Source organism: Schistocerca serialis, chromosome 5 (genome assembly GCF_023864345.2).
Source record: "Schistocerca serialis cubense isolate TAMUIC-IGC-003099 chromosome 5, iqSchSeri2.2, whole genome shotgun sequence".
In the NCBI taxonomy this organism is placed as follows: domain Eukaryota; kingdom Metazoa; phylum Arthropoda; class Insecta; order Orthoptera; family Acrididae; genus Schistocerca; species Schistocerca serialis.
The window spans coordinates 3396820-3421175 of NC_064642.1; positions in this window are offsets into that span (position 1 = coordinate 3396820).

A 24356-nucleotide genomic window follows, 5' to 3' on the forward strand; every position below is an offset into this window, starting at 1 on the left:
CATAATGAGAATTACACACACGAAAGAATGGCGTTTTACCTGCACGCCCTATTTTTCCACGTAATCTCCATGCCGTTCTATGACCTTCCTTCAGCTCGAAACAAGAGCTTGTATACCCTGTCGGTACCAATCCTTGTCCTGGTGGTGGAGCCAGAGCTTCACTGGGTGAGTCACCCACTCATCGTCCTCAAGACGTCTTCCACGAATGGCATCCTTTTAATGGCCCAAACAAGTGGAAGTCCTAGGGGCGTAAGTCAGTACTGTCAGGTGCGACAGCCGTGCATGGTCTCCCCGACAGCCGCAAATCCTGGAGCTCCGCCGAACCGCCTCCTTTAGACCTCACCCTCCGTGTCCAGCGTCTAACTGTACTTGTGTCGACAGCAGATGCTCCACAGACTTTGCACAAGCGTCTGTAAATATTCCCCACAGTTTCTTTCTCTGCAGTGTGAAATTCAATGACGCCACCTTGGTTGTAAAGCATGTCACCTACAGACGCCATTTTGAAACTGTCCTGCAGCCACGCTATCTAGTGGAGTGACAAACTTGTCGCGCTCACTTGGGAGACTTCAAATAATACGTACGTAACATTTTGCATTCATAGCTTTCTCTTCGGCTGAGAAAAATAATGCGGTGCATTACTTTCTGGGCAACCCTCGTATGTAAAGTATAAGAAATCTGTAATTTTCATCTGAATAAGTAAAGCAACGAGTTATTACTTACCAAAATAAAGGAGGGGGAAGGGTGGGTGGTGATGGTGTTGGTGGGGGTGGGGGGGGGGGGGGGGGGGAAGGGGGCGGGGTATGAGGAGGAGGAGGGAAAGTGTCTGTGAGGCTGTTGATCGGGTCGACAAGGATAAATCCCTTCAGGAGTGTGTGCACGTGGATTCGGAAGTTCGCAAAAGTGATGAAAATTCCAATGTGATACGTACTGCAGGTGAGAGGGTGTGTAGTACAAGAATTGACCTTTGACGACGCATGGTGAAACTTGGGGGGGGGGGGGGGGGGCGGGGCGGCATTGTTCCAGCTAGGGGAAAGTGTCGGCAGGGATAAACAGCTGCTAGGTTCGTCTGACATGGACAAACCAATTAACCTCTGGGCAAAACTGCTAAAGCTCAATTGACGTGAGGTAGAACCGCAAGGAGCAAGATAATGCTACACTGCAAGAAGTCTGTGGCTAGCATTGCAGTGAGGGGAATATTTGGAACGTATTGTTCCTAGAACAGCGTAAAATCACAGACAGATTTGGACAGGTTCGTTATTCTCAAGCAGTTCCATTCCAAGATATTGCCCTGACACATGAATTCTAGTCATATTTGGTGACACACATATGTACTCTAGCCAGTTAACGAACCTCTTACTTTTATCTTAGGTAAATTTAACATGGGCCATTCATTCCCTTGCTTACTCGTAAACATTGTGATTTGTCATCCGACACTGCCGAAATTTGGCTACACTGCCAATAAAACCTATTTCACAGACTAAAACACTAACTACTGGATGTGTGTTCTGCGCCTGCATGACCTCATTCTCCTCCAGCAACACTTCTCGTAAGTCTTCATGTGTGATGCAAATTATCTTTCGTATTCTAAGTCCATTCATGGGTCTTCTCTTTCTTTTACCTGTGGATCTAATGAAACGTTGTGTTGAAACCACCCCTTTGAATGTAAAGAAAGACTGTGCTGGTAAACTTCTACGTTATTTGATACTGAAAGAGCTAAGTAAAACTAAACGTACTCAGACAGTTTTCTCTTTACTTATTCTGATCATTTCTAAACTGACACACAATATTTTAGCGCAACGCAATCTGACCTATAATAACCCCTACAAAAGAATAGCCCTGAGTAACAATAACCTACACCCTTCATGTATCACTTACCCCACAAAAATCTTGATTACTCGAACTACTGCAATATGTTGTTGTTGTTGTGGTCTTCAGTCCTGAGACTGGTTTGATGCAGCTCTCCATGCTACTCTATCCTGTGCATGCTTCTTCATCTCCCAGTACCTACTGCAACCTACATCCTTCTGAATCTGCTTAGTGTATTCATCTCTTGGTCTCCCTCTACGATTTTTACCCTCGACGCTGCCCTCTAATAACTAAATTTATGATCCCTTGATGCCTCAGAACATGTCCTACCAACCGATCCCTTCTTCTGGTCAAGCTGTGCCACAAAATTCTCTTCTCCCCAATCCTATTCAATACTTCCTCAATAGTTATGTGATCTACCCATCTAATCTTCAGCATTCTTCTGTAGCACCACATTTCGAAAGCTTCTATTCTCTTCTTGTTCAAAGTATTTATCGTCCATGTTTCACTTCCATACATGGCTACACTCCATACAAATACTTTCAGAAACGACTTCCTGACACCTAAATCAATACTGGATGTTAACAAATTTCTCTTCTTCAGAAACGCTTTCCTTGCCATTGCCAGTCTACATTTTATATCCTCTCTACTTCGACCATCATCAGTTATTTTGGTCCCCAAATAGCAAAACTCCTTTACTACTTTAAGTGTTTCATTTCCTAATCTAATTCCCTCAGCATCACCCGACTTAATTCGACTACTTTCCATTATCCTCGTTTTGCTTTTGTTGATGTTCATCTTATATCCTCCTTTCAAGACGCTATCCATTCCATTCAACTGCTCTTCCAAGTCCTTTGCTGTCTCTGACAGAATTACAATGTCATCGGCGAACCTCAAAGTTTTTATTTCTTCTCCATGGATTTTAATACCTACTCCGAATTTTTCTTTTGTTTCCTTTACTGTTTGCTCAATATACAGATTGAATAACATCGGGGAGAGGCTACAACCCTGTCTTAACCCCTTCCCAACAACTGGTTCCCTTTCATGTCCCTCGACTCTTGTAACTGCCATCTGGTTTCTGTACAAATTGTAAATAGCCTTTCGCTCCCTGTATTTTACCCCTGCCACCTTTACAATTTGAAAGAGAGTATTCCTGTCAACATTGTCAAAAGCTTTCTCTAAGTCTACAAATGCAAGTAACGTAGGTTTAGTATTGCCTCACGTGTTCCAGTATTTCTACGGAATCCAAACTGATCTTCCCCGAGGTCGGCTTCTACCAGTTTTTCCATTCATCTGTAAAGAATTCGTGTTAGTATTTTGCAGCTGTGGCTTATTAAACTGATAGTGCGGTAATTTTCACATCTGTCAACACCTGCTTTCTTTGGGATTGAAGTTATTATATTCTTCCTGAAGTCTGAGGGTATTTCGCCTGTCTCGTACATCTAGCTAACCAGATGGTAGAGTTTTGTCAGGACTGGCTCTCACAAGGCTGTCAGTAGTTCTACTGGAATGTTGTCTTCTCCCGGGGCCTTGTTTAGACTCAAGTCTTTCAGTGCTCTGTCAAACTCTTCACGCAGTATCGAACCTCCTATTTCATCTTCATCTACATCCTCTTCCATTTCCATAATATTGTCCTCAAGTACATCGCCCTTGTATATACCCTCTACATACTCCTTCCACCTTTCTGCTTTCCCTTCTTTGCTTAGAACTGGGTTTCCATCTGAGCTCTTGATATTCATACAAGTGGTTCTCTTTTCTCTGAAGGTCTCTTCAGTTTTCCTGTAGGCTTTATCTATCTTACACCTGGTGAGATAAGGCTCTACATCCTTACATTTGTCCTCTAGCCATCCCTGCTTAGCCATTTTGCACTTCCTGTCGATCTCATTTTTGAGACATCTGTTTTTCCTTTTGCCTGCTTCATTTACTGCATTTTTATATTTTCTCCTTTCGTCAATTAAGTTCAATTTTTCTTCTGCTACCCAAGGATTTCTACTAGCCCTCGTCTTTTTACCTACTTGATCCTCTGCTGCCTTCACTACTTCATCCCTCAAAGCTACCCATTCTTCTTCTACTGTATTTCTTTCCCCCATGTCTGTCAATTGTTCCCTTATGCTCTCCCTGAAACTCTGTACAACCTCTGGTTCTTTCAGTTTATCCAGGTCCCATCTCCTTAAGTTCCCTCATTTTTGCAGTTTCTTCAGTTTTAATCTACAGGTCATAACCAATAGTGGTCAGTGTCCACATCTGCCCCTGTAAATGTCTTACAATTTAAAACCTGGTTCCTAAATCTCTGTCTTACCGTTATATAATCTACCTGATACCTTTTAGTATCTCCAGGGTTCTTCCATGTATACAACCTTCTTTCATGATTCTTAAACCAACTGTTAGCTATGATTAAGTTGTGCTCTGTGCAAAATTCTACCAGGCGGCTTCCTCTTTCATTTCTTAGCCCCAATCCATATTCACCTACTACGTTTCCTTCTCTCCCTTTTCCTATTGCCGAATTCCAATCACCCACGACTATTAAATTTTCGTCACCCTTCCCTATCTGAATAATTTCTTTTATTTCATCATACATTTCTTCAATTTCTTCGTCATCTGCAGAGCTAGTTGGCATATAAACTTGTACTACTGTAGTAGGTGTGGGCTTCGTATCTATCTTGGCTACAATAACGCGTTCACTATGCTGTTTGTAGTAGCTTACCCGCATTCCTATTTTCCTATTCATTATTAAACCTAGTCCTGCATTACCCCTATTTGATTTTGTGTTTATAACCCTGTAGTCACCCGACCAGAAGTCTTGTTCCTCCTGCCACCGAACTTCACTAATTCCCACTATATCTAACTTTAAGCTATCCATTTCCCTTTTTAAATTTTCTAACCTACCTGCCCGATTAAGTGATCTGACATTCCATGCTCCGATCCGTAGAACGCCAGTTTTCTTTCTCCTGATAACGACATCCTCTTGAGTAGTTCCCGGCCGGAGTTCCGAATGGGGGACTATTTTACCTCCGGAATATTTTACCCAAGAGGACGCCATCATCATTTAATCGTACGGTAAAGCTGCATGCTCTCGGGAAAAATTACGGCCGTAGTGTCCCCTTGCTTCCAGCCGTTTGCAGTACCAGCACAGCAAGGCTCTTTTGGTTATTGTTACAAGGCCAGATCAGTTAATCATCCAGACTGTTGCCCTTGCAACTACTGAAAAGGCTGCTGCCCCTCTTCAGGAACCACAAGTTTGTCTGACCTCTCAACAGATACCCCTCCATTGTGGTTGCACCTATGGTACGGCTGGCTATCCGTATCGCTGAGGCACGCAAGCCTCCCCACCAACGGCAAGGTCCATGGTTCATGGGGGGAGGGAGCGCCAATAATGCCAGCTAAATAAAAGATTCAAACTACTGAAGGCGCTAACTACTGACAGGCATATAGTTAGCAAATGAAAGATCTTGATAGAGAACAAACAATGTATTTACCTTAATAGTGTTAAAAGTCATAATATAAAAATTCTTGACATCCATTTTGACTAATTTCCTTTTTCTGACGGACATACGTCCAGATCGTCCTCTCATATTAACATCTCAAAACCCTGGCATCTCTCTCCCCACATTCTCCACTGCTGACGGCTCTCCTCCAACTGCCCAGCGCTATGGGCTGTTCACATCCAACTGCGCAACACTACACAAGCGAATATTCCAACAATGAGTCCAACCAGCCACAGACTGCACACAGCGCAGTCAGCGATTTTCATACAGAGCGCTACGTGGCGTTACCAACATAAAAACCTTAACAGCATACTTACAGTGTTGATGATAACCCTGCAGTCAGAATTGTTCGTGGATCAGGTCCACACAGTTCAATAATCTCGACATTTTGTCATGGGTGTAGACACTGATTCCCCTTTCTAGTAGTCTCTTCTCCCGTTATTCTGGTGGCCATTGTGGCTGTTCTTCCTTCAGTCGTTTGTATTAGTCCATTCTCCGTGGTTCGGGTGATACAGTCAGAGACGTTTACCACTACTGGAATGCTCCCTACTATTTCTCTGGTTGTTGTGTGACCTCTTGTGGGTTGGTGAAGTTAGATACGCGCGCTACAGGCTGATTAGTTCTATGATCGCCACGGTGTACAAATTCGATTTGCTGCAGTATGTCCTTGAACTCATCTACATTGTTACTGCAGTATCTGATCGATGTATGCTGGCACTGCCGAGGTAACTTTTGATAACGTAACCATTTTTTCTGCGCTGTATGCTATACCTAAGGATTGGTTGTTCTTCAACATCTCTATGAAAAATTTTACTGGACTTCTGAGTCACGATCCTTCGGAGTAATGTCTCACAATTATTTTATTCTTCACTCGCACTTGCTTTACCTTTGACAACTAGATGGGCAAAAATGTTTCTTTAAACTCTCGATATAATGAGCACATCATTGCTGGTGTTCACATCTTCAATGCATGTTCGCCTTCGAATAAACTGCACACGTACTCCAGTTTGTACATCAGTGACCGCGACGGGGGGGGGGGGGGGGGGGGAGGGGGGGGGGAGGGGGGGCTCAGTCTAAGTTTGCTTGTGGAGAAAATTTCCGCTCTCCTTCAGCACATGGTACTGGCGTACCCCTCTGTAGTTCTTGTAATCGAATTGATGGAGCCCATATCTTTCTGTCTGCCTGAATGATTCCGCTCCTCGCGTTTCTCTACTTTCTCGTGATTCAGTTCAAACCACTCTTTGTACACTTTCACGGTCTCTATTGGCCCTGTCCTCATAATAGTCAATCGTGAGCGACCCACAGTTGTGGCTTCGTTCCGCATTACTGGTCGTATCTGTGGCACCCGCCTCACATTCTCTCATACCGTCGTAGCGTTCTGTCAACTGTTTTACTCCTTTCGCTGCCTCTCGTTAACGCTTTCATGCTTTCTCTCTAAATGCTGATGATAACCTTACTTCTTGTGTCTCACCAATTAGAACCAGGGCAGTGCCGCTGAAGAGGCGTACCCACTTCGTATTTCTTCTTGAATAACCTCTTTTCCACAAGAAAATCGCCCTTAGCTTTACATAACTGCTGTTGTATATGTCTTTCTACTCGGTCTATTCTGCCTTGTAGTGTAACTACTCGTCTTTCCACTTCATCTATTCTCTTATCCTATTCTTTCCGCTTGTGCTTGACAGCATTTACCTTGTGAGTCGTGGCAGGATATTTGTTCCTAGAGTCGGTCCAGTTTGCCTAGACACTGATCGTTCTTCCTTATTAGTCCTTACGTTTCTTTCCGCACCTGCACGTGAATGTCATGCACTGTCTTACCCCGTGGATAGTCCTGCTTCTTTCTTTTCTTCTCTTGCTCAACCGTTTCTTTTTCTCTTTTCTTCTTACGTTAATCTAGCTCAATTCTCTATTTGTACTGTTCTATATCTTCGAAGTCAGGAATTCGCTTCTCGTCGGTTCATTACACTCCCATCTGCCTCGTTGCCTGACGCACTCGTTACACTCAGCTGAGTCTCTGTTCTTTCGTTTTTGCGCTGCTGTCGCTCTTGCAGTTCACCTTGAATCGCAAACTGTTGTTGTTGCTGCTGCTGTTGTTGTCGTCGTTGCTGCTGTTGCTGCCAAAGTTCCAGGCGTCACAAACGCTTACAACAGCCGCAGAAACTTGCTGCAGCAGAACATCGCCTCGCCATCGGTCGTCCGGCGGGTTGTAACAACACGTAGATTCTGGTATATAACATTTGCTGCTGTTTGGATAGTATTATTGAGGGACCAGCTGAGAATAAGTTAGCGGATGAGAAAATAAATAGAGATGGAGACTTCCGATTAAAATCTGCTCGGAATCCTCTCGCTCTGGTCAAACAACAGAGGTAATTAAAATTCACTCGATAACTTCTGATGTTGGTCCTGTTTGCTTGTGTGGTGGTGCTAATGTTTGTTCTTTGTTTCTGTGTGTGTGTGTGTTTGTGTGTCTGTCTTTCAGCATGTGCTGGGTTTTAAACTTGTTGTCCACCGCTTTTTCGCTGCATTTATACCTTGAAGATTACAGGATTTGCAGCCGTCGAAATGTCGGCGGTTGTCGAAGATGTGACCCGCGGGCATCCACGTAAGCTGTTTGAAGATTTTGTGCGATGGGAGAAACTGTAGTTTGAGGCCACGTGCGCGAGGTATTGGTCCACGCTTGGCTCGCAATGCAGCAGCGCTTCTGCGTGATGTGCGTCCGACAATTCCTCTGCAGGTTTCCGGAGGTGTTGGGCACCAGACGTCTTCCCACAGGTCACGCAGTGACCGCAAACGACGCGCCCGTGGTCTGCTGTCGCGGAGCTGGCGCCCGATAGTGCCGGCTTCATATCTGAGTCCCCTAACGTGCTCCTCAAACTAGAGCAGCACAGATTTGGCCTCGTGATACAGACAGTTATTCTGCTAGAAGGTGCCGTTGCCGTCAGGCGAGATACAAAACAAAAATGGCTGCAGGTGGTCCTCACCAATGCTGACGTGCGCCTTCGACTACCGCCACACGTCCCACGGAAGCCCACAGCAGAACACTGACTGCGCACACCGACCGGCGTCGGTGCCGCGGTTCGCGTTTCGAGCAGCTGCTGGTCCGGGTGGCGGCGTAACCGGACCGGACACGGCCGTCGACCCTCTACAGCAAGTAGCGTGGTCCATCCTAACGGCAGACGCGATTCCGTTGACTCGCGGTCCAGTCTCGATGTTCCTGTGCCCACACCAACCGCAATAGACGCTGCCATTGTGCCAACTTGAAAACACTAAGGGGTTGTCTCCTGCGGAGCCCCATGTTGAACGGTGTTGTAAGGTCGTCACGCCATTGGGGTTTCTGTATGTTGTCGATGTGCACGTCGGAGAGAGAGAGAGCAAGTTACGTTACTGTTAAACGATCTTTGGTCTCGTCGTGGCGCAGTCTTTCCCTCTGCGCAGTGTTGAAGTGTGGCAGGTGACGGACGTATTCCGTAGTGCTACGTCGACTTGTGACTGCACCTCTTAGGTGAAGACAGATTTACTGTAAATGAGAGCAAGGATGAATACGATGTATACACTGAAAGGTGAAAAGTATATGAATTTTGAATAAAGTTATTTTATTTTGAAGAGAAGAAGTTTGAGGGAAGACTGCAGCACTGCGCAGTTAGGAATGATTATTATCAGCTAGTTAACTTTCTCAAAGCTGAGAGAAAGACCACCCCGCTTCCCTGAGTCATGAATTAACATATTAACTGATTAAGCTGTTTCATTTTTATAAAAATTCCGAGTTAACTTTGTACCTTTTTTAAATCACTACTCATTTTGTTAAGCATAATCTTGCCCACACCAGTGTTCTGTGTGAAGATCACGCCATAGGAATATCCACTCTCCCCACCTCAGTGTTTGTCATTACGCATTAGCACATGCAGCAGTTTGAACATGTATTAAGAAACATAAATCTGGCTGGCTTAGCGACTGCCTGGTTGCGGTTTACTACTGTGCTTTCGAGAAATCTGCACAGTGTTGTCAAGACGCAAGGTAAGTGGAAATTTCTAATACGAGCAGACTATTGTTTTACTTCAGTTGCGCATTTGATATAAAGACAAGTTGCATTCAGACCAGCTACAGTTCAGTTCAAATTAGGTTCTCTTTAGTCAAACGTTAGCACACGAATTTAAGTTGGATAACAGTCTGTGGGGACATAGTTTTGGTAATATGCAGCCTTTTACAGAGTGGGAGGTAAAGCTGAGCTAAATTTCATACAGAAAGAAATGTAGTGGGGAGGTTACAACACACGCTAGTCGATGAGCTACGGCACACTCGTGAGTGCGTCAGCATTGTACCCTGAGGCCACATTTGCTACACACTACAGCCTGTAGTGCTTTTCTGAGCGGTCAATCATCCGATCTGCACGTTTTCTCACGACGCCTGGAATTCGACAGGCCTGCTAGTGGTTTCACCGCCCTGAAACATCTCCCATAGCGGTATTCCTGCTATAATGATTCCTCACTCTGATATACTCTCTTTACAATGTCACGTACCGCTGTACGTCGGTCATAATCTGTGCTTCTACAACAGGACGTCCGTCAGAAACACATCCCATAGACCAGTTGTAGACAACTCTAAGGATATGATATCTGTATAATCCCAAGAATCTAATGGTGGCTAATCACATCAAATGCTTGTATGAGTCTAGAAACAGCACACAGTTAAATCAATATTGGCATATAGCATAAATATCTTTCTTCCACAATTTAAAAACAGCTGTTTCAGTTTCCGGACAGGATCAAGTTGTTAACCTTGTTTCGTGTTCTAGCCAGCAGGAGTAAAATAATAGGCAACAACTACCATCTTTTTCTGTTCGAGCTCGACTGTGGGCATTGTTAGAGTATTGCATCTTTAAGAAGCACACGTAACTTGAATGTCAGTAATGTTGTCAAATTCTTCCCTTTATACTAACAGACGCTGTTTTCATCTTGTACACTAGATGTCTCACTTGCCTCATTATATTTTGCATTGAAGTATATTGTACTTTGTTCGATGCAGAACAGCAATTTGGTAAATTTTTTACTGAATTATTACATAAATAATGATTTTAATTTTCTGTGTGCAAATGAGTGACAGTTAACATTGCATAATTGATCTGAAGTTAGGAGCAAGGTAGGGAGACCAGTGTCTAACGTAGCGACTGCAACGAGGCGGTTAGAGACGCAGCACAACCTCGGATTGTTTGGAGAATGTGGTAGGAAGCCGACCGCGCTCTCAGACGCGAAAAAAAGTGAAAGAAGATGAAAATTTGACGTCCCGTCCCGCCAAAGATAGATAAGAAACGCTGATAAAAATGTAAGAAATCGAAGACTCCTTTCACATTACTAAATGGATGACCCGCAGATAACCACTTTAAAACCTTTTAGAGGTGATATAGACTTCTACGACGACTACAAGACGTGTTGTTCGTACTCAGGAAGATCTAGAAGAAGTCATAAAGCTCTAATTATCACCACGGGAAAATTAAATGATTGATTTCGTTTGTACATGTCTGCAATGACGGTATATACTGAAATCCCTTGGCCTCAATACGTAGCAAGTTGCTGGAGAAGGCAAAAGAAAACTGGGCAACCTATCGATAAAGTGTATAGTATGTTGCGGCCAAACAACGCCGCAGCAATCGGTGTAGGGAGGTGGTGCGAGTGTGCGGTAAAGGCGCGCGGCCACGCGGCAGAGAGAGGGCAGCGGGCGCCGTGTTCCCGGCTCTTTGAAGAATTGGGAATCAGAGACAAAGGCGAAGGCGGTGCTGGTGTTTAAAGACCAGCGTACCGCAGTCGAGACGATAATGGGAAAAGTTAAAATCATTCGTGAACCAATTTCAGCATCTTTTGCGACATTTTGAACATAACGTAGATCGCCTGCCACCACAGCTCTTGATGCTGTTTGTTTAGTTCGTCACATTCCTCCCCCCATCCCTCCGCCCCACCCCCTCCCACTGCACCGTATTCTCCCGACACGGCTTCCAGTGACCTCTTTCTCTTTCCTCGGACGAAGAAAACACTGCGTGAAAAAGATTTTCAGAATGACGACGACGTGATTTTCGAGGCGGAACGTATCCTAAACATCCAAAAGGCAGACCTGCAAAACCAAGGTCTACACAAAGTTATTTTTCGTAGAGAAAAAATGTGTCGTGTTGAAGGGCACGATCACTAACTCGTATGTTAGCAGACTGACTTTCCTGCTGTAGTCTTAACGACTAACGCCCGTACGATAACCTGTTACCATCAACAACAACATACTTAAGCGAAATTGTGTTTCCTCTATTCCCCTCCCTTACCTGCGTTAAGGGTCAGAGGGTCAGAGAGCTTTTCACTCACTTGATATTCTTGAACAGAAACTCCAACAGAATATTTTCGTGCGGTATTTAGCTAAAAAGAAAAGAAAAAAGAAAAAAAGCATCAAAGGAGAATGGGAAAACTTATAAACTATGCAAGGTTGTGTCCTCACACTAAGAAGTTTGTGAGGATTAGAGCAAATATAATATATAGTTACAAGAGAGAAGCACTGTAAATAAAAGGAAACCATAACTTTACGCTGATTTGTTGTAAAGTGTTGAAACTAGCACTTTCTTTTAGATAACGCAGCAGCGGAGATACGTTAAGACAATTTATACTGTGTACTTTTTTTCCTAACACTTATCAGATTCCGTAATGAGGGGAAGCCCAATAAATTGCCGAAACGACTCTAGGCGCTCTTAAGTGGTTGTTAATCTACGAGACACGCCCTTAAGGAGAGGGCAGATCATTCGTTACATCATTAAGGGCCGAAACGGCTGGCTGTGAAGGCTGTAGTGGTAACTAACAGAAATGAATGCACAATACGAGACGTAGAAGTAAATCGGTCTACAGCACCTTAAGCATACGACGAGTAACTATGTGAAAATGATGAGTTAATTGGTTTCTTTTTAAATAGTACGATTTCACTGTAGTGAAACTGAGTGTGGTAACGGCACTGAGCGACAAGATGTGTCGTGCAGCACTTACTGTATCTCTGTACATACCAACGTTTGCAACAATAGCAGCACCTTGACGAATAAATGTGACCGAAATGAGCTTTGTCCTGTTCTTAAGTGCAACACAGTAAACAAACAACCGTGTTTACAGTATTGTACATGAACTCTGTGACGTCGGTGGCAATCGTTACCTCATATACAAAAGAAATTACACATATATTTCCTTACGTCATATACAAAAGAAATTACATATATATTTTATATATTTTTATTTTTAATTTATCAGCATGATTCGTTCTCTCAGGGATATTGTCTTTTCTTATCACTTTTAAGTAAATATGAAACGGGTTCTTGAAGGGCCTCAGTTATTCATGTACCAACTTTAGATTTTGAACGTGATGACTAAAATATAGTTGCCGTTAACTGGATTGAATGCTCGTAATTTTGTTAATTTCTATTTACTGATTCCAAAGCAAGGCTCGAGAGAATTTCGATTGTTGCCGTGGAGCGGCCAAGATAAAACTTACTGAACTCATGGAATCTGTATAATTTAAAAAATGAACTTTAACGTGAAATAATTATCTGTTGCAATTTAGAAAGGTTCTTACAACGAAATCTCTCGCATTTCCATTTACTGTTAACACTTTTAAAAATAAATTAATACTTCGTCGCGTAATGGCCGACCAGAGGCAGCATCGGAAGATGAGCTTCTCGCAGCGCAAGTTACTGAAAAAATGCTTATTAAAAATAATTAGCCACTGCGAGCATTTGAGGTGACAACTATTACAAAGAAATTCATTTTGGGATAATAATATCAAGTTCATTTTAGTGGAATACAGAATAACTTACATAAAATATGTGTAGCCGCTCATTGGCTGCCTTCCGTATCGCGAAACAAAACAGTGTATGTCCCATAAAATACGTAACGTTAGCGACAGCCCCGGACGGTGCACAAGTCCCGCCCAATCACCCCCCACCCCCCCACACCGATCCGCCCATGGTCTGCCGCATGTTCCAACATCAAAGTTGTTCGTATCGCAGATATGCCAGTCATAACAAGGGAGACAATCAGTAGTTAGTACGAAATACAGTTTTTCCGGTACCATTGTGAAAAGAAATAGAAATATGTTCATTGATATGCGAGTTGAAAAATCATCAATAAGAAAGAAAGAAAATGGTATCCACCCTGACTTTTTTATTTCATGAGCTTTCATCTGCACTATATCAAAAAATCTGATATTTGTTAATTGCAGTGAGCGCAAATTTCCGTCACGTCGCGTAGTGTAAGAAATTCTGTTGGGAAATATTAATTGGTAGTACCGCCAAGGATGCTGTCCATTATCTCGATTGTCTAAAGTTAATGTTGTGCATAAACAAGGCAAAGTCGATGTCTTGGTTTGTTTCTGATTACCTCATTAAGACTAAAGAAAATAAGAGTGGGATAATGTAGAAATGCATAATGCAAGCAGTCAGATATTTATACAGTGACATTCTTCATTAATATTTGCCTGTGTAATGGGTGAATTTTTACTTGTGAACTCTTATGACTGCTTGCTTATAGCAGACACATGATTACTTTGAGTTCTTCTTCAGTGTTTGAGAACTTTAGAGCTGCCTATTGTTAAACATATGTACATAATTTCGTCAGTGTCATTCCAACACATCTTATCGCATTTTAATGTCTGTTAGATATCAGTTTTGACAGCAGTTGGCCACAACAGTCAAGATTAGGTACCTTGTGTATGATAACTTTATTGAGAGTGCATATCTATGTTTCATTTTGACAGTATTACACAAACTGCTAAGAAGTACTAACAGCACAACACTGCTAGTATGAACAACCGCGGTAAAACAAAAAACGACGAACAAAAACACGACAGCGACGAGGACTACCAAAGATCATATTGATGCGCTCTTGGTTGGTGTAGCGGGGGATAGGTGTGGAGGGGGGTAAATGGGCGGGGCTTGTGCAAATGTCCGGGGCTGTCGCTAACGTTTCCTCATAAAATGCGTCCTTTCTCCTCGGCCGTACAATCGCGTCTCTTTCGATCCTTTTTTATTTCCATAGACATTAAATAAAGATGCTACTCTTAAATTATCTCTGCATATCAGTTCTTTCAAGAACATTAATTATATCTTTTACACTAATTATATTCATAAAATACATTAACCGCGGTTTACAACCGATAAAATGTCAATATTTATGTGACGTACCGTCACAACTCCCAGCTTTGGAATATACGTATATCCGTAGGTTCACAAATCGCCAACAGAGGTTTATGTTGTCGATCCAGCACAACATAGGCGTGCTCGATGAAAAAATTGTCAGACGACTGAAAGGGCTGGGGAAGCAGCGCTACCTGGCATTCTGAAGGAGGAGTTGCACGTCACCCGTCACATGCAGTCGCACATTGTCCTGATGAAACGTGGCGTGTAAAGCAGTGGCGTGGCCTCGAATTCTAAAACTTTAATGGCGTTGTAGCTGCTGTACATTCCTTGAACCGTCGCACCTGCGTCTGCCCTTCTCCACTGAGGAATGTCGGCGGCAAAGGTGGCAGGAGGTAGCTAGCTCCTGAACCCGTGGGCGGCGTCCACTGGTACGACTGGCGAGACGCATCCGAAAGCGGCGCACCTCGACCACTCAGCACGCGGCTGCACTCTGGGGCTCCCCTGGTTGCCGCACACACAGTGGTGTGCTTGCCAAGACAGAGCAGTCGAACCCTGGAGGCGTCAAACACGGATCTGTCCGTCGCCAACTCCAGCGACCAGCCAACACACTGATGAATCTCATAGAAATTAAGACCTCCAGCGACAGATGTGTGTGGGCCTCGTGATAAGCGGAGGAATGAGGTGATTTATGCTGGCGGTTCTATTCGTCACTAATTTGGTCGCAATCTCTGGTGTGGACACTCCTCGATTCTGCCCTCGACGGAAGTTCGTAGGGATGAAACGCGTGACGTCAGGACAATAAGAGGTCTTCGTGGAAAGTACCCGTCAGCTGATTGTCAGCCAGCTGGAATTCAGGAAGTATCGTCTTTGTGAAACACAACTAGCTCTTCATTCTCACGAAGTAGCGAGTGCTATCGACAGAGAATGCCATACTCATTCCACCATTTCCAGGTTTTCTGACACCGTTTCCCACAAGCGGCAACTTCTCATATCGCGTGCCTATGGAGTATCGTCTCAGTTGTGCGATTACATTCGTGACTTTGTTTCAGAAAGGTCACGGTTCGTAGTATCTGACGGAAGGTCATGGAGCTAATCGAAAGTACTGTCTGGCACACCCCAAGGAAGCGTTACAGGCCGTCTGCTCTTCCTGATATACGTTAACGATTTCAGAGACAATCTGAGCAGCCCTCTCACGTTGTATGCAGATGATGCTGCCACTTACCGTCTTGCAATGTCTGATAAAAAACAAATGCAAAATTATTTAGACGAGATATCTGTATCGTGCAAGAAGTGGTAACTGACTCTAAAAAACGAAAAATTACATGAGTAGGGGAGAGCTGGGCTACAAGTTACCGAGGTAAGTTGTTCCCATTGAAATAGCTCCGCGAGGGAAAGAGAGATGAATATTAAGTAAACACGTCGTGAATGAAACGTATAAAACAGATGGTTTTGAATACGAAAATTTTATGTATTTAAGAGTAAATTTTAGCTATGTGTATTAAGTGAAGTCTGTAATTCAGAGTAAATTACAAATACATGCAATTTAGCGCCAATAAAATTATTTTTATTGCGAAAATTCATATATCGCAAACTATGTTGTTGTTGTGGTCTTCAGTCCTGAGACTGGTTTGATGCAGCTCTCCATGCTACCCTATCCTGTGCAATCTTCTTCATCTCCCAGTACTTACTGCAACCCACATCCCTCTAAATCTGCTTAGTGTATTCATCTCTTGGTCTCCCTCTACAATTTTTACCCTCCACGCTGCCCTCCAATTCTAAATTTGTGATCCCTTGATGCCTCAGAACGTGTCCTACCAACCGGTCCCTTCTTCTTGTCAAGTTGTGCCACATACTCCTCCTCTCCCCAATTCTGTTCAATACTTCACCATTAGTTATGTGATCTACCCATCTAATCTTCAGCATTCTTCTGTAGCACCACATTTCGAAAGCTTCTATTCTCTTCTTGTCCAAACTACTTATCGTCCATGTTTCACTTCCATACATGGCTACACTCCATACAAATACTTTCAGAAACGACTTCCTGACACTTAAATCTATGCCCGCATCTCGTGGTCGTGCGGTAGCGTTCTCGCTTCCCACGCCCGGGTTCCCGGGTTCGATTCCCGGCGGGGTCAGGGATTTTCTCTGCCTCGTGATGGCTGGGTGTTGTGTGCTGTCCTTAGGTTAGTTAGGTCTAATTAGTTCTAAGTTCTAGGCGACTGATGACCTCAGCAGTTGAGTCGCATAGTGCTCAGAGCCATTTGAGCCACTTAAATCTATACTCGATGTTAACAAATTTCTCTTCTTCAGAAACGCTTTCCTTGCCATTGCCAGTCTACATTTTATATCTTCTCTACTTCGACCATCATCAGTTATTTTGCTCCCCAAATAGCAAAACTCCTTTACTACTTTAAGTGTCTCATTTCCTAATCTAATTCCCTCAGCATCACCCGACTTAATTCGACTACATTCCATTATCCTCGTTTTGCTTTTGTTGATGTTCATCTTATATCCTCCTTTCAAGACACTGCTCTTCCAAGTCCTTTGCTGTCTCTGACAGAATTACAATGTCATCGGTGAACCTCAAAGTTTTTATTTCTTCTCCATGGATTTTAATACCTACTCCGAATTTTTCTTTTGTTTCCTTTACTGCTTGCTCAATATACAGATTCAATAGCGTCGGGGAGAGGCTACAACCCTGTCTCACTCCCTTCCCAACCACTGCTTCCCTTTCATGCCCCTCGATTCTTATAACTGCCATCTGGTTTCTGTACAAATTGTAAATAGCCTTTCTCTCCTTGTATTTTACCCCTGCTAGCTTCAGGATTTGAAAAAGAGTATTCCACTCAACATTGTCTAAAGCTTTCTCTGATTCTACAAATGCTAGGAACGTAGGTTTGCCTTTTCTTAATCTTTCTTCTAAGATAAGTCGTAAGGTCAGTATTGCCTCACGTGTTCCAGTATTACTGCGGAATCCAAAGTGATCTTCCACCTTTCTGCTTTCCCTTCTTTGCTTAGAACTGGGTTTCCATCTGAGCTCTTGATATTCATACAAGTAGTTCTCTTTTCTGTGAAGGTCTCTTTAATTTTCCTGTAGGCTTTATCTATCTTACCCCTAGTGAGATAAGCCTCTACATTCTTACATTTCTCCTCTAGCTATGCCTGCTTAGCCATTTTGCACTTCCTGTCAATCTCATTTTTGAGACGTTTGTATTCCTTTTTGCCTGCTTCATTTACTGCATTTTTATATTTTCTCCTTTCGTCAATTAAGTTCAATATTTCTTCTGTTACCCAAGGATTTCTACTAGCCCTCGTCTTTTTACCTATTTGATCCTCTGCTGCCTTCACTACTTCATCCCTCAGAGCTATCCATTCTTCTTCTACTGTATTTCTTTCCCCCATTCCTGTCAATTGTTCCCTTATGCTCTCCCTGCAACTCTGTACAATCTCTGGTTTAGTCAGTTTATCCAGGTCCCATCTCCTTAAATTCCCACCTTTTTGCAGTTTCTTCAGTTTCAATCTACAGTTCATAACCAATAGATTGTGGTCAGAGTCCACATCTGCCCCTGGAAATGTTTTACAATTTAAAACCTGGTTCCTAAATCTCTGTCTTACCATTATATAATCTATCTGATACCTTCTAGTATCGGAAAGTAAACTCTAGCTAAATGAAGGTACGATAAAAAAATAGTAGAACTTATTTTCTGTAGGCCAGATTAAACAGGCCAGTGGTCCCCGGAATATCGGAACGACAGCACGTGCGTCGCTGGTTCACGTAAGTAAATATTCTCGTATTTGGTATTTTTGATCTATCCCACGAATTTTAACGATTAGCCTTTAGTATTTCAGTGTTTTATTGTAAGGATTTATCTACTATTATGGTACACAATGCGTAAATTACCTATGTTTCTGAACGTAACAAATATCTTGCTTTTCTTTCAACATGTGTGATTGCGGCTAGATATTTCGATTTTCGGGGGCTCGTTGTGACCTCGGAACACCTTGCCCCAATTCATTTGCACCATCAATGGAACATTGATGATGCGCCAGGGCCATCAGGGGTTGTTAATCTGCCTCTATCTTCTGGTGTCATAGAAGAACAATTCCCTTTCTCTCCAGAAGCAGTACTACCTTTTCCGAAGGCACCGCTAAGGACTGGAACAAACAAGAGACGTCTTAGAAAATCTGCTATTTTGACCGAGACTCCAGTAAAACAAACCTTAGCAGAAGAGCAAAGCACGAAAAGGAAAGTGAACATCAGCAATGAAAACGTGAGAAAAAATAAAGGAAAAGGTAAAGGTAAAACAACACAAGAAAATGGAAAAGGAAAAGGCAAAGGGAAGGGGAAGTCTGTTAAACGACAGGTTTTACAAACAAGTAGTGAAAGGTCTGAGATTGAAGAGGAGAGTTTAGAGTATTACTGTCTAGTGTGCAGTGGCAGTTACACCAATTCGCGTTCTGGGGAAGAATGGGTTCAGTGTCAAGAATGCAAGAAATGGGGCCCATTCCAAATGTGGGCAGAATCAAGCCTTATTAACCTACCTATGCCCGAACCGTGATTGTGATATATCCTCTGATGATTAATTATTTATAAGTATATATGTTTTCTGCCTATGACGGCAATATGGTAGATACTTTCAGCCTAAAGCAAGGCCAATATGATTGAAGACTGAATTATTAAGGCTGAGTAGTTATATATCATTTGATAAGCTGTTAATTACTAAAGGGTTAATAATTGTTTAAGTACAAACTATAGTTACTTGTTATATAACATACAAATGTTTACCTGATGATTTGTACGACATTGTTGATTATTAACTAAATAAACAGACATGGTTTAAATATTTATTGTTTTTTATTTCACAGATAATAGCTTTAACAAATATGGTAACATCTTATCCCCGCTTGTTAACAATTTCCCCCAAGTCGGGATAAATTTAGACACTGAAACATTATTAGTAAAAAAATTTCACAAAAAATTACCCAAATACCTATCTTAATATCAAAGTTACATATAGAAGTAAATTTTGATTGCATCGCATGAGTACTAAAATCAAGTATTCTTAACAGATTTTGAGGTTAACTAAAAATCGGAACTTTTAGCTCTGCTCTCCCCTACTGAAATGAATTTGCTAAATTTCAGTTACACGATAAATCACACAAATCTAAAGGCTCTGAACTGAACTAAATACTTAACGATTAAAATTACGATTAACTTAAACTGGAACGTTCACACAAATAATGTTCTGCAACAGTCGAACCAAAGACTGCTATTTATTGGCAGAACACTTGGAGGATGCAACGGGTCTACTACGGAGACTGCCTGCACCATGCCCGTCAGTCCTCTTCTGGAGTACTGCTGCGCAGTGTGAGATCCTCCTCAACAGGACTGACGGAGAACATCGAAAAAGTTCAAAGAAGGGCGACCCGTTTCGTTTTATTGCGAAAGAGGGGAGAGAGTGCCACAGGTATAATGCGCGAATTGGGGTGGCGGTTATTACAACGGAGGCGTTTCTCATTGCGACGGGATCTTCTCACGACACAATTACCAACTCTCTCCTCAGAGGTGGAAAATATGTTGTTGACTTCCACCTACATAGGGAGGAATTATCATCATGATAAAATGATAGAAATCAGAGTTCTTAAGGAAAAATTTAAGTGTTTGTTTTTTCCGTATGCTGCTCGAGGGTGGAACGGTAGAGAAATAGCTTGAAGGTGTTTGGACGGGTCCTCTGCCATGAACGTAACTGTGAACTACAGAGCACTCATGTAGATGTAGATGTAGATGTAGATGGCTTGGCAAAGCTGTGTAAACGCTGAGCCGTGCACTTCGGCCACAGGAAGCTTCGGTCCGTGAGTAACACTGTGACAGAGCGTATCATGTGCACCAAAGACCCAACAAAAAAATAGGGAGTGGAAGGGACCAGAACCACTTGGGAACCAAAGCAGGAAATCTCAGCCTAGCAGTGTAGGGGGATCCGTGTTGCGGGTGAACAAATTGGCCCCAGGAGTACCTGTGTGCAAGCCACAAATTTTTTGTACCACAGTTGATTCACAGGAGAACGTACAACGGTCGAACTAGTGAGAACAGGCATGTAAAAAGAAGAGCGAGGACAAAACAACTCTGGGTCTCACAGCTCTGTTGAGTTGGGGCGCTGCAGCACAACACTTGGCACACGGAGAGCCGCTGTGCTGGGTTGCAGCAGGCCTGTGCGGCAGCTCGGGCGGTACCGGCGCACAACACTGCTGCTGACCGTCGCGGCTCCTACCCCGTCATGAACGAACGGTCTGCGGTTGTCTGCAGCTCGCTCGCAACGTGAAGCGCGTCAACTGCACCGGCCGCCCAGCCATGGAAAGTAACAGTGCTCAGCCTTTACCCGAACACCGTCTTGTTGGAAACAAGAACTTGTATTCCCATGCAACGGATGTTTCCAGCTGCCCAGAAAAAACGCACTGGGAGAATATTACTCCGTGAGCGGATGACCAGTATTACTTTTTGTCAGTCATTCGATGCTGCTCACGCGTCAGTGACTGATACCAGGATGGTATGGACACTGTACAATATTTTAGTTGCGTTGAAGCCAGCAATGAGAAACCCATGTCATAGGGACTGAATATCTTGCCCCGTTCAAACTCAGTCATTGATATTATTCCTTAAAACGTTTACGAGGGACATTGTTTGTACAGAAATCAGATGGCAGTTATAAGAGTCGAGGGACATGAAAGGGAAGCAGTGGTTGGGAAGGGAGTGAGACAGGGTTGTAGCCCCTCCCCGATGTTATTCAATCTGTATATTGAGCAAGCAGTAAAGGAAACAAAAGAAAAATTCGGAGTAGGTATTAAAATTCATGGAGAAGAAATAAAAACTTTGAGGTTCGCCGATGACATTGTAATTCTGTCACAGACAGCAAAGGACTTGGAAGAGCAATTGAACGGAATGGACAGTGTCTTGATAGGAGGATATAAGATGAACATCAACAAAAGCAAAACAAGAATAATTGAGTGTAGTCGAATTAAGTCGTGTGATGCTGAGGGAATTAGATTAGGTAATGAGACACTTAAATTAGTAAAGGAGTTTTGCTATTTGAGGAGCAAAATAACTGATGAATGGTCGAAGTAGAGAGGATATAAAATGTAGACTGGCAATGGCAAGGAAAGCGTTTCTGAAGAAGAGAAATTTGTTAACATCGAGTACAGATTTAAGTGTCAGTAAGTCGTTTCTGAAAGTATTTGTATGGAGTGTAGCCATGTATGGAAGTGAAACATGGACGATAAGTAGTTTAGACAAGATGAGAATAGAAGCTTTCGAAATGTGGTGCTACAGAAGAATGCTGAAGATTAGCTGGGTAGATCACATAACTAATGAGGAGGTATTGAATAGAATTGGGGAGAAGAGAAGTTTGTTGCACAACTTGACTGGAAGAAGGGATCGGTTGGTAGGACGTATTCTGAGGCATCAAGGGATCACCAATTTAGTACTGGAGGGCAGTGTGGAAGGAAAAATCGTAGAGGGAGACCAAGAGATGAATACACTAAGCAGATTCAGAAGGATGTAGGTTGCAGCAAGTACTGGCAGATGAAGAAGCTTGCACAGGATAGAGTAGCATGGAGAGCTGCATCAAACCAGTCTCAGGACTGAAGACCACAACAACAACAACTGGCATTTGCTTTCACGTTTTAACTTATGATGTCTCTTCATTGACGGACGCTGGGGTCTCACCACCATTCCGGTACACAAGAGAGCTTACTGGGAAGTCAACATTTACACAATCTCCCTGCATTCACAATGATGAACTGCTAACACTCGGCTACAGACGTATTCTAGATCTGGACTCGGAGAGGAGTGGCAGGTCTAAGCTTCTGCAAGAAGTCCTCCTCTTCCAGGATGGACATCCTGGAGCCACCAACTTGAGTTGTAACTGGAGTTTTGAGCACCCGAACGAGTTTGAACCCAAATGCCATCGTTCAGACGCGATGACGAGAGAAGCAAAAGTCTTAAACTCTCTTCATCCACAACCGCACATCTGCACACATTGCCACATGCACTGTAGAGTTCAGAATGAATGAAAATCTATATAAAACATCAGATGTAGAAATGGGAAGGAAAGGAAAGGGATGGGTGGGTAATGGGTGTGGTAATCCAAATCCGAAAGTTGAAAGTTTGTCCCGGACTGGGACTCAAACCTGACTTTAATGCTTCTCATGAGCGGTTGCCTTAATCACTTCGGCTATCCAAACATGATCCTTGACTGACTTATCACACGCTTTGATGTAGCATCCTTCGTCCACTAAACTCGCTAGTCGCAAAGCCTGATTCCCGTTGGAGGTCGGATGATACTTCTGCATTTGTGACAAAATCTTTTCCAACACGCCGATTACATACCGTCAGACCCAGTTTTGCAGCTAACTTTTATCAGCTCTTGCCACACTTCACTGAATGGTCTCGTTGTCACCGTTCTGAGTTATTTTTCTGAATGATGATAAAGTGCCACATAAGCTGTCATGCTATTAAAATGTGAAATGATAATTAAATCAAGACCATAAGCTGTTGACAGGCGTTGATATACATCAGCGGGGACAGCTGAACAGACGCTGTATCCATCTGAGCCACCGAGGGCACAGAGGATAGTGCGGCTGCAGGGATTTATCCCCTGCACGCTCCCCGTGAGACCCACATGCCCAACTTACTGTCCACACACTACATCCGTAGTGCCCCTGCCCACTACAGTCATTACTCGCGGCAGACAATCGTACCGAGTCCCGTAAGAGCTTGGACATCCAGCACAGAAGAAGGAGGTCATGGCCAGTTAGCTTTAACTATATGAAGATGGTATTTGTTCTTTCGGAAATGTGGTTGCGTTTGCAGTGATCCAGCTACGCACGGCTAACAAAATTAACACCTAACCTGCTATGTTATCTAGTTCATTTATGAATCAAGCCATATGTACTGATCATAACTCAGACCTGACACTAAATTTTCGCCACACTACCATAAAACGCTGAGTCAATCCTGCTCATTGCATATCTGATGACGTGTGGAAACAAAACACTCTCTGATTTCTACTAACAAAAGTTTGACCGTTTTGCCTAACATATTATCTCTGTATACGGTACAACTGCCCCCCATGAACCATGGACCTTGCCGTTGGTGGGGAGGCTTGCGTGCCTCAGCGATACAGATGGCCGTACCGTAGGTGCAACCACAACGGAGGGGTATCTGTTGAGAGGCCAGACAAACATGTGGTTCCTGAAGAGGGGCAGCAGCCTTTTCAGTAGTTGCAGGGGCAGCAGTCTGGATGATTGACTGATCTGGCCTTGTAACATTAACCAATACGGCCTTGCTGTGCTGGTACTGCGAACGGCTGAAAGCAAGGGGAAACTACAGCCGTAATTTTTCCCGAGGACATGCAGCTTTACTGTATGATTAAATGATGATGGCGTCCTCTTGGATAAAATATTCCGGAGGCAAAATAGTCCCCCATTCGGATCTCCGGGCGGGGACTACTCAAGAGGACGTCGTTATCAGGAGAAAGAAAACTGGCGTTCTACGGATCGGAGCGTGGAATGTCAGATCCCTTAATCGGGCAGGTAGGTTAGAAAATTTAAAAAGGGAAATGGATAGGTTAAAGTTAGATATAGTGGGAATTAGTGACGTTCGGTGGCAGGAGGAACAAGACTTTTGGTCAGGTGATTACAGGTTTATAAATACAAAATAAAATAGAGGTAATGCAGGAGTAGGTTTAATAATGAATAAAAAAAATAGGAGTGCGGGTTAGCTACTACAAACAGCATAGTGAAGGCATTATTGTGGCCAAGATAGACACAAAGCCCATGCCTACTACAGTAGTACAAGTTTATATGCCAACTAGCTCTGCAGATGCTGAAGAAATTGATGAAATGTATGACGAGATAAAAGAAATTAT